A 12,140-nucleotide genomic window follows, 5' to 3' on the forward strand; every position below is an offset into this window, starting at 1 on the left:
GATGGAAGTTTAGTGATTTAATGCATGTATGCATGTGTCTGGCATGCATATATGTTACATGTACATATAGGTACACATAGGTATACATACATATATAGAATTTCATATAATCTTAATATTTTATAAATCATACATATAAATATCTAAATAGGGATATGTATATATAGAGAGATAGATATACAGATATAGATATAGATATATATGAGAGAGATGTGAAATAAGGGTAAGAAAGAAGACTTGGGGGTAGAGTATAATATCATTTTTCAAGTATTTGAAGGGCTGTTACTACAAATGGGCCAGTAATATTTAGGTCATTTGTAGGTATCTGTACTTATTCCCCTCCTTGGTTTTCAAAATTTTCTGTTCTTCTGATAATATATGAACTCAAGCTTATAAGTTAATGTTTGAAAAATCCACCTGCTTTTAAGAAAATAAGAGTATTTATATTTTTACTAGTTCTGCAATATTGTCCATTTTCCATGGTTTTCCACATTTCATAAATCAGAGGTCAGTAATCTAATGTGCTTTTTAAAAATTTCTTCTTTTGTACTCTGTGTTATAGATTGTCCAGGATTGGTGACTTATAATATACTGTGTTTGACAAAGTAAAGTACCCTGCTTTTAATTGTCTTGAAGACTTTGGATATACCATTGACTTTCTCTGCCTAGAATGACCTCATTCCTAATCCAGTACCAGTCATTGCTGAAACCCTACTCATTCTTCAAATCTCTAGTCAAATGAACCTCAAGCCCCTAAGAATAGAAACTTTCACATATTTAGCATTATACATGTATATATTTATAAATGCTTGTATATTTATATAAAAGAATGGATATTACATGTTATAGAAAGAGCATTGGTCTAAGAGTCAAAAGACCTAGGTTTTACTCCTAGCTCTATCACTAATGAACTGTGGGATCTTGGTCAAGTCAATTTTTCTCTCTGAGTCTGAGTTATCCTTTTATGTAAAATGAAAAAAAAAACAGGTTTAGGGTAGCTATTCTTAAAGATCACTTCTTATGATTTAACATCACATTTTATGATTCTGGATGACTTTGGGGGCTTAATTTCAATAAATACTCATCTCAAGTCAACTTATATATCCAACATGTATATATACCTATGTGCAAAAGAAAAGTTAGTCAATTAATTGATGGTCATTATAACCTCTCTGTAGAAAATAGAAAAGGAGGAAAGCTAGGAAGGTAGCTCTTCCAACTGCCTCCTTTGACTTTGCCTATAGGTGAGATTTCCCAGTGCGGAGATTTTAAATAAAATTTCTATGGCATGTTGTTATTTGTACTCTTAGATATTTTGAAAGTCCTATGCTTTCATTTTAATGTCATTACTCCATTTATTCATGGTGATCCCAACTTGTCCACATCTTAATATGTGAACTTTTTGAGTTGGTCAAAATGAATGTGGGGAGGAGGAATCCATTTGGGAATCAGTCTTCTGGTGATGAACATCACTGAACTTAACTAGTCTAGTCCTTAGACAATGCACATCATGTTTGTAACAGGGTCTCCTCTTGTTGCATGTGTAGCTTTCTAGGGCTCCACCTGTGCCATAGTGGCATAGCCTTCAAGAACTCTGTTATCACCTCCACACAAAGATAAAGCATCACAAGGGGACATCAGTAGAAATTACTTGCATATGAAATAACATTTGACAAATTGCTTTATGGGTGTTATCCTAATTTATCTTCAAAATAATCTTGGGATATAAGTGCTATTATTATTACCAGATGAGGAAACTGAGACAGTAAGAAGTTGAATGACTTGCCCGAGGTCACTCAACTAGTAAGTATCTGTGGCTTGAATTTGAACTTAAGTCTTTAGGAACCATGATTCATTGCTCTATCCACTACACCATCTAGCTGCTTAATACAATATAGGCCTTTTTCTATATGGTGTTAGATTTATTAGTGTATTTAACCTTTACCTTAAAGTTAAATATAAAATATCTATTGCAATAAAACCCTGCAGACATGAAAAAGTTAGTGAAATGTATTTAGAATTCATGTGTAGAGAAGGGAAAAAAAATAATGATCTATCTAGGACACTTCTGATTAGAGAATGAGCATCCTCCCAAGAGATTCCCATATCTTCCATTTACTACAATCTCATGAATGATTTCAAAGATATTACTTCTGCATGAATCCCTTCTCACACAGGAAATTCTCAGTCAGAAGCATGTCAAGACAATAAGATTGTTAAAGAAACAGAATGAGAAGAAGGGGTACCTGGATTTCAGGGGCTCCTGATCAGGGCAAAAAAAAAGTTACCTTCTGTACATCTATTTAATAAATATAAAATATATTACAATATAACCTGAATTAAACTCAGTAATTCGGACAAGTAAAACACATTTTGAGGATCTGATTTTTTTCCTTATCAGGGTAGTATGGTCAGGTGCTACAAAATCCTTTTTCAGTTCAGACCTTCCTGGCTGAAAATCTTTTTAAAATGTATAAATCCATCTTTCTTCCTTAGAAACTAGTCCAGTGAACATAAATGAAATTTTCTTTAGACACTGAACATTTTGCAGAGCCTCTAGATTGTTATTCAGAACATCAGTGATCCTTGTCTAGAGCTTATCTGTCAGGCCCTCTGGAGGCCTAGTATGCAGCCAAAGGAGGTTATAGACAGATAGATATAGATATAGATATAGATATAGATATAGATATAGATATAGATATAGATATAGATATAGATATAGATAGATATATCTATATCTATATCAGTATCCATATCTATATCTATATGTTTACAGTTATAGCCGTAATTGAATAATAGCTGCTGCCCTTATTTAAAGGTACAAGACTAAAGTCAGGTAACCTAGCATTATGACATACTAATGATTCAAATGGCACCTTCCCCAATTTTGCTGGAAAAGTAGTAGAGAGATATATCTTTGTGCAAGAATGTAGTAAAAAGTATCTTATAAGAACTGGTACCTTGAGTTGAGAGTGTTTTATTAGGAAGAAGATTTAGGATTTGGAAGACCTGAATTTTAGTTCCAGTTCTGCTGCTTACTTCCCACATGATCTTGATGAAGTCACTTAAACTACCTGAGCCTCAGTTTCCTTATTTGTAAAAAGAGGTAATTTGGAATCAATGATCCCACAGGTCCTTTCTACTTCTAAAACCTATCACTCAGTGAATTCTTCTTGGTAATGTTGTGTGGATGACACAGTTGTTTTTTTATCAATAAGTTAACAAGCATTTCTTAAATGCATTTTGTACACTGGCACAATGTTATATTCTGGGCAGACAAATAAGCCAAAAGAAAAGACAAGTCACCTCATTTGTGAAATATAAAAGGTATTCTTTTTATGTTTCCTATTATGAGACAAATCCAAGACAACAATATCTTCTCATAATACTATATGTTTTCCCACTTTTGAAAGGTCTGCACTGCAATGATCATTTCCTGGGAGAATTTTTCTCCAATAACACATAATACTTCTGAGCAGGGTGTCTCTCTCCTACTTTGGACTCTGCATATTTATAAAATGTAAATTTATAAAATAAAAACCCATCTGAAAGAGTTTACATTCTAATGGGAGAAGACAGCATGTAAGGTGAACTGAAGAGAGTGGGGTGGGGGTACTTATATGGTAGGGGCAAGGAACAGGGCATGATGTTTAAGTCTAGAGAGTGAGGGATGGTGGGTCTGCACCTTTCTCAAAAATAAAGGTTCTGGGAATAATTGACCAATGAGAGAAGAGGCTTGCAGTAGTAGAGTCAGGTAATACTAGTGTAACAGTGCCTACTTTGGCACCCACTACCAGATGGTCAGATGTTTTTCATTTCACCTTTCCCCCAGTATTCTCCAGTACAGTTGAGGTTTTAGGGATTTCAGGTGTCTCACTAATTTGCTCTAGCTTCCACTGATTGTGTTCCTTCAGTTTTATGATATCCCATTTACCCCAGTTCCCTTTATCTACTTAATACATTGGTTTTTACAAAGAAATTTTTATTTCAAATATTAAGCAAGGAACCCTCCTCATAATGTGTATGAGAGGTGTTTGGGGGTATAATCCTCAATATATGGAAGCTTCACTCAATTCCTGTATAGCCTAGTCCTACCAAGTTCCAAGTTCAAAGGCCCTCTGGGCTCAAATCCTGGGCATCTTGGCTTCTCAGAACTTCCCTACTGGGCTGGTATCAACATCCAGTATGAAATCCTGCCTCCAAGGTCACCAGTTTCTGGAGTTTTGGGCTCCTGGACTCCACCACCTACACCAAGAACTAAAAAAGGGTAAACGGAACAGAACAAAACCTCAAGTCTATTTCTCATGCTGGTAGTTTTAAAAACACAGACTATTCTGGCTATATAACCAATGATAGTCAGCTTCCATCCACAAGGCAGGAGAATGAAGAATATCTTCTGCCAGAAGAGGGTCCCTGGTGTTTCCCACTTGGTTGTACCATCTTAGATGATCTGGGTATGTGTCAAAGTCTATTTATACCAGGTTATTGTTTTCTTTTTTTTTTCTGCTTCCAATTTCAGTAACTGCAAACCTTTGTTTCACCAACAGAGAAGGATATTTGGCAATGGAGAGAGCCAGGTCTTCCAGAGGAAGAATTGGAGCTCAGAAACCTCTGTTTTATTACCTCAGATATTACCAGAAACAGTGTGCAAATTGCTTAGGAAGTTAGAAGTTTCTAGAGATGAGGGGTTCTAGAGAAAATTCAGAATGGGCTTAAGGCAGAGCAGCCACATCTAGGCTCAGGAAGTGACTTAGTCAATTTTCTAGGTGATAATGTCTTAAATTAGAACTGGTAACAGAGAGATCTGGACAAAATTGGGTCTGAAAAGGTTGTTCTGAGGTCCCACTTGTTCCAGATTGGTAGTGATTCTTAACCAAGAAACAGAGCCTTTGCAAAATAGAAGGAAGTCCAGGAGCTACAGCTAGATATGTAATGGCCATAGTTTGTACTGAACATGTTGCATGTATATGTGTTTGTGCAAAGGGATGACTTCCACTCAAATTATTTTTCTTTAATTTCACTTAAAAGTAATGTGAATTAGAGGTAAAGGGGGAAAAAGAATCAGTGAATTGAGTTATAGTTGGCTAGAGTCACGTTCATAATTAAAGTCAATGATAGCTATGTCCTATGAATAGAATTTTTAGCAAATGATCCACTGGGGGGGAAAGATATACATTTTGTGGAGCTTGTTTAAAGATTCATTTTAAAACTGATTATACAGATGGCAATGAACATAGCTGAAATTATACTGTATTAGAAATTGGAAGACTAAGTTTTCTAGTAACTTCTAGTAACTAGCTTTGCTACCTGCACAAGTTACTTCCCTTCTCAGTGTTCATCTGCAAAATAAATAAGGAAGCTACTTTAAGCTTTCTCTCTTTCTTTCATTTTCTGTCTCTCTCTCTCTCTCTCTCTCTCTCTCTCTCTCTCTCTCTATATATATATATATATATATATATATATATATATATATATACATGCAAGACTATATTTATGCACATCTGTACATAAATGCATACATGTATGTGCATGTTTAATATATTATTATACACCTGATTGGCCACAGCAATGACTCTAAAGCACCATTTTAATGGTTTTTGTCTATAATTAGTAGGCAAGATGCTAGGTTTATTGCTTTTAGATTATTCACTTCTGAATTATCCAAGTTATATAGGAGTTAACAACAAAAAATCAACAAAAAGCCCTGCTAAGTTAGTGGATTCTTGTCAGCAACATTTGAAGAACACTAAAGTTTTAAATCAATGTGAAACAGAACTGCCATTCTCCAGCCCCCAATCTTCATTCTTCTTGTTTTTCATTTGCAATATTGCTTTTGACATGTCATATTGTGTACTGTCAAGCATGCCACACAGTGTGAGAAAAGTAGACATAATCAAGACGATACAATGTGAAGTGTCTGCAAGGTGATTTGTCAGCTAAAAGATTTCCAAAGAGCCTGGCTTTCTTTAACCCCTTCCTTGCCCCTTGGCAAACTTAAGCATCTACTGTTTTTGCACATTATTTAAAAATGCTTACTGAAATGGAATTGAATCCCTTAATTTCAAAACACCATTTCATTGATATTAAAGATTCATGGTATATAGAAATTATATTGTGTAGCAGATAAGCAATGGAATCTCCAAGGGAAAATTTATGTTTGACACAAGAAAATAATTACTAACAATCACAACTGGCCCAAAGTCCAGTAGGGTATCTTGAGTACCTACTGTAGTGTAGTAGTCATTCCACTTCACCAGAAACCTTCAGTTAGACTGGCTGACCACTTGTAAACTACGCAGACCACACAGAGAACATTTATAGTAAAGTAGAGATTTGGACTGAGGAGCCTCTGATATCCTTCCAACTGCTATTCCTTCAGAGTCAAATTAGTAAATCTATTCCATTTGAATGATCTTAGGATTCTTGTCATACTACAGCAGAAAGAGCACTGACTCTGTAAACAAAGGACCTTAGTTCAAATCCTCCCTGATACTACTTGTTGGACCTTGGAGAAGTCATTAAAATATACTCAGGCTCAGTTTCCACATATATAAAATTCAGGGGTTAAATTAGCTGGTCCCTGAAGTCCCTTCTGATCCTAGATTTATGACCCTATGATCCTAAGAAGCATGCTAAGGGGTGGACCCTTTCATCAGGCACATTCTACTGTATTTTTTAACTTCCTCTGAGGGAATACAGGATCCCCATGATAATATCATCAGGATCTGCCAGCAAACCTTGTACATCCTCTAGGCATTCCTGTGCATAGATCACATATATTTTGTATTTTTTTTTAAAAGTATTTTTCAAATGAGGCAGATTTACTTTGCACAGAACATTTTAAAGTTTAGAAATTCATTACCCCCCAGAAGTTGCATAAACTGGGGTGGAGTTGGGAAAATAAATAAATAAATGAATAAACAAATAAATGCACAAACAAATACGTAATAAAATTAATAAATGATATATATGCACATACATAAGTGTACACATATCTTTATGGGGAGTATGGGGATATATATGCATATATATGTATATATATGTGTGTGTGTGTATATATGTGTGTGTATCTGTGTGTATCTGTGAGCAACACTCAAAAGGGATATTAAAGATCTATCAGTCCAAATATTTGTTTTTCTCAACTGAGAAAACTGAGGCTCAGAGAGGTCAAGCATCTTATAGAATCTATTTATCTATATCTATCTGAATTAACAAAGATATTGATAAATTTTTGGACAGCAAGAACCATACCTGGTTATCAATGTAAAATTTTTGGAGTCATACCTAGAATATTAAATATGACATTAAAGAAAACAACAGGGCCATGGTGTTTCATTAGGTAGTAGAAAGAAAACTTGATTTGGCACCAAGGAGATGTTTGATAGAGTGCAGATTCTGCTTCTTCAAATGACAGAAACATAGATGAGCTCAAAATTCCCTTAGAATTCAGCTTCTAGTTTAATGCTTTTATTTTTCAGATGAAAAAATTTAGACCCAGATTGCTGAGGTCACATTTCCAAGGTCAAAGGGACAATATTTTAACCCAGCACCTCTGGCTCAATATCTATGTAGTAAGATTTAGAGTGCAACATGTCTAGGTTCTTGCTGCAAACTAAATGTGGCCTACTCACTTAACATATTGGCCTCAGTTTCTTCATTTAAAAAAATGTGTTCGGACTGATTGATCTTTAAGATCCTTTCTGAGTCTAAATCTTATGATGTTTAATTTCCCCCAAAGAGACAAAATATTGGATTTGATGGACGTGTGAACTTTATACAGTTGTCTAGTATCCAAATATTCATTTCATCTTTCACAATCCTTATTCAATTTTATTTCCCAAAGTTTCCTCTTATCTCCTCTCTACCCATCCCTTCTTAAATCTGAAAAATTTGAGGAAAAGACATACTAACTATAATTTTCTCTAATTTCCTCATTTGGTAGATGACAAAACTTAATTCTAAAGGTGAAATGAATTCCCCAAAGTCATATGACAATGTAGTTTCAGAGCTAAGGCTAGAACCCAGGCCTCCAGTTTAGGTTTCTCCCTGGTCTAATGCTTTTGCTATCACTTCTCTCAGCTTCTCCAAGTGTGTGTAAGGACAGGTATCCTTCCAAAAGTATCCCCCTCTTTTCCTCCTAACTCACAGAGTTAAAGCCCATGTTCAAGTCATTTCTCTGAGCCTTAGTACATGGACTACCTGAGAGGGGAAATACTTTACTGTATGACCAGCCATTCTTCCAGAAAACTCATCTTAGCTTTGTGACTAAGCTATGTTCTAACAGTATCTTAGCCTTAGAAAACTCTTCTGACTGTTATGCTCAGTCTCTGTCTTCTGTTTTGAGGATAATCTATAGAGCAAGCCACATATATATATATATATATATATATATATATAATATATATATATATATATATATATATATATACATAAAAAGATACCAAACCATTGTTTTTCTGTCCCAATAGGATTATGTTCACTAACTCCAGTACTGATCACAACCGTTACCTGAAGTCTCACATGAAGGTTCATTTGATCATATTTCTACTCTTTCTGAATCCTTTAAGCACTTTTCTTTATCATTTATTTCAGAACCCTTATTTATCGACCTTTCATGTAATTTTTTTCCCAATGTGATTGTCTTATCAATTCCTTGAAGGTAGAGATCATTTGTTATATACACTGTAGGATTAGTACTATATTTTCTGTCAAAAGGTCTGGGTTCAAATCCAAAATTAGATGCTAAACTACCTAAAAGTTTGAGAAAATCTTTTTACATGTCTGTGTTTCAGCTTCCTCATATGTAAGATGAGGAGATTCAAATAAAATATCTGTAAGATCCCTTCTTTCAGCTCTAAATCTTATGTTCTTTCCATATTATGCTTCTTTTTTGTTTCCCCACAACACTAAACTATGTTATAAACATAGTAAGTATTCATAAAATAATCATAGAGTATTAAAGCTAGAAAGGCTCTTAGGTGTCATTGAATCCCATTCCCTCATTTTACATAAGAAAAAAAAAAAGATAAAGCCCGAAACAATTAAGATAAATGAGAAATTCTTCACCATCAACAACAGTAAAATTACCTCACAACAACTCTGTCAAAACCCCAGATATGCTTTTAGAAGAAATAAAAATAAAACTCAAGAGAATAAAGTTGGGAAATAGAGTAGAAGTAGTCCAGTCACTCACAGAAGAAATCTGTGCTGGAGGTCATACAACTGGGAGGGCATTGTGGGATCAATATCCAAAGTACTTCAGGTTGGAAAGCTACCAAAGGCATGGAAAATATCTTGCATATCATTACTAACCCCCAATCTCAAAATCATGATCAAGAAAATATCAATAATACACTTGATTTCCCACATATGTATATGTATATGTGTATGTATGTATGTATGTATGTATGTATGCATTTTTTCTGAAAATAATCTACACATTCCAGGAAGAAATTGGCATGAAGAGGCACATCTGACACCTTGAACATGTCATTTTTCTGCTCTTACTACTCTATCTCTCTTTCTCTCTCTCTCTCTCTCTCTCTCTCTCTCTCTCTCTCTCTCTCTCTCTCTCCATCTCTTCTATAATGGGGAGAGAGAGAGAGAGAGAGAGAGAGAGAGAGAGAGAAAGTCAAGTCTTTAACATATAATTTTGATCATACCTTCCCCCTTAAAGGGATAATGTCCATTAGCAAGTTTGAACCTAAGTATTATTTCCCCTAAATTAAAAATATAATGGGCAGTACATAGATTAAATTCTAGTAGAGTAATTTTTCTCTGAATTAGTACCAAATGCCACCATTATGGCCCCTACCTGGAAGTAATTAGTCCTTCTTGAAGAAGGGTGGGCAGAGGAAACTCTACAGATACCCAGTTGTGCCTTGCTGAAAGCCACATATAGACAGAATCATTTGGACAAACAGCCTATATGGGCAACACAAGTTTACATCATAAACCACAATAGGAAAAACTTAGTTTTGTGACCTTCCTGGTCATTAATATCTTAGGAAACATAAAAGAGGGAAGATTAGGCACCATAAACTGTTACCATTATCATTCAGAAGACACAAGATGCAACTTAATTTTAAGAAGCAGTCCCTATAGATGCTGAGGATCCCTCAAATTTTCCTCTTCCATGCCATGGCACTGATGGCCTCAAGGCCTAGAACTTGAAATATATATATATACGTATGTGTTTCTGTGCATGTGTGCAATGACGAAGATGGGCTGTTCAAAACTTATGAGTAAGAGATAATCAGTGGATACTTCGCATGTTTTATTGGAGAGGTTGAGATAATAAGAGAAAGTGAGGCAGGCTTCCATCAGGTTTAATAGCATCCTATTACAAACTTCTTCATGTCCTAAAGAAGCCATTTATTATGGGCAGACAAGAAAGAGTTATTATCTTCATTTTTGAAGGGAATGGGCACTTTGGTATGATCACAACTAATTGAGGATTTTGAGTATTTAGGTAGAAGTTGCAGAGAGGCAGATAGTATCTCAACATCCAATAACAAACAAACAAAAACCTTTTCTAACAACTAGAATTATGTAAAATGGAATGCTTGCTTTGAGAGATAGTGAATCTTCCACCATTGGAAAGGAGGCTGGAAGGCCTGCTGTACATATTGTAAGGGAAATTCCTGCTTCAGGTATGGGTTGGACAAGGTGAACTCTGAGGTCACCTCCAACTCTGTGGTTCTGTTGGAGCTAAATTATGTGACACAGATTATAAATACTATTAGAGATCAGAAGAAAGTGAACTTGATGAGAACAATACTAATGAAAGGAAGCTTCCTGAAAGAAGAACTTGAGTTCACAATGAAGACTAGGTAAAATCTGGGGCAAGTTGATGCCTAAAACAATGTAGAATTCGGCATATGACAATTTATGCATTTGTTTACTTTAGTCTTAAAGTACACAGTCAACACAATTCAAGAATCATTTTTCAAACACCTACTTTGTGCTAAAGGGCTTAGTGACAACTTCTAAGGGAGATACTACATTTATATAAAAACTGGCATATGTTTGCTTTCATAAAGGCTATAGTGTAGTAGATGAGCAAGGGTCTAAGTTATGGGAGTAAGAAAAAATCCAAGATTGGGAAATGAAAAGGAAGGATTAATGTGTACTTGTGAGGAAGAAATTATTTATCCTGAAAAAGTCTACATTATAATCAAATTATTCATCTTAAAACCTATGTACATTATTAAGGGAATTACTAGTAGAAGTGACAAAAATATGAATGTTCCAATTCTTGAAAACATAGTCAATAAAATTCAGCAGTTTCAAAGACAAAGAATAATACCAACCATTCAGCAGCAATGAATGCTGAGCCAATTAACTTTTACAAAGCTAGCTGAGATGCTTTGATGAAAATGCTGCTGAAATATCAACTTCTTATTATTCATAGTGAAAGAAAGTGTTTTGAATGAATTGCACTGGCATCTGGGAGAGAAGGGAGGTACCTGAAATTCAGAAAGTGGAGGCCTGATTGGCTTCATTATAATGCCTAGTTTTCTTTTATATGGAAACAAGAAAGATGTCTATCTTTGTGTGCCCAGGTAAGCCACTGTACAGTATTTCTTTCTTCCTGACAGTAGACTTCCAAAGTTCTTGTCACTGAGCTAAGATCACTGTATTTGAAGTTCACTTTGATACATCTCCATTTTTTTCCCATTTTTCCCCCCACATTTCCATTATTTTTAACACAAATTATAGTCAATTGAGCCAAGGTTTCTTTCAAACATTTCAAGAAGTAATTCCCACAGTGTGAGAATGTGAAGGAGGTAGCAGAACAGAGATCAAGGAAGAGAAAGGGGGAAAAAAACCTCAAATATTCGTAGATATTTTTATGGACGCAGCAGCGGTAAGGTATTGTAGCAATTACTAATACAATATCAGAATTAATGGCCAGGTTACAACCCTGGGCCTCAGATCACGGGGCCCTGCATTTAAAATAAACTGGGGGGTTCGTTGTAAGGTTGAAAGGCGAAATCTGTGTCCCACAGCTCTGACAATCTAGGTACAATTAGAACTTCAGCATGATTCAGAGTTTGTTAGGACTTTAAACAGCAGCAGTCAACCTTGGTTTTCTGTGTGCTACTGTTTGTCAGCTTAACTACCTAGGAAGGCAGAAT

Source organism: Phascolarctos cinereus, unplaced genomic scaffold (genome assembly GCF_003287225.1).
Source record: "Phascolarctos cinereus isolate Bilbo 61053 unplaced genomic scaffold, phaCin_HiC Scaffold_4;HRSCAF=312, whole genome shotgun sequence".
In the NCBI taxonomy this organism is placed as follows: Eukaryota; Metazoa; Chordata; class Mammalia; order Diprotodontia; family Phascolarctidae; genus Phascolarctos; species Phascolarctos cinereus.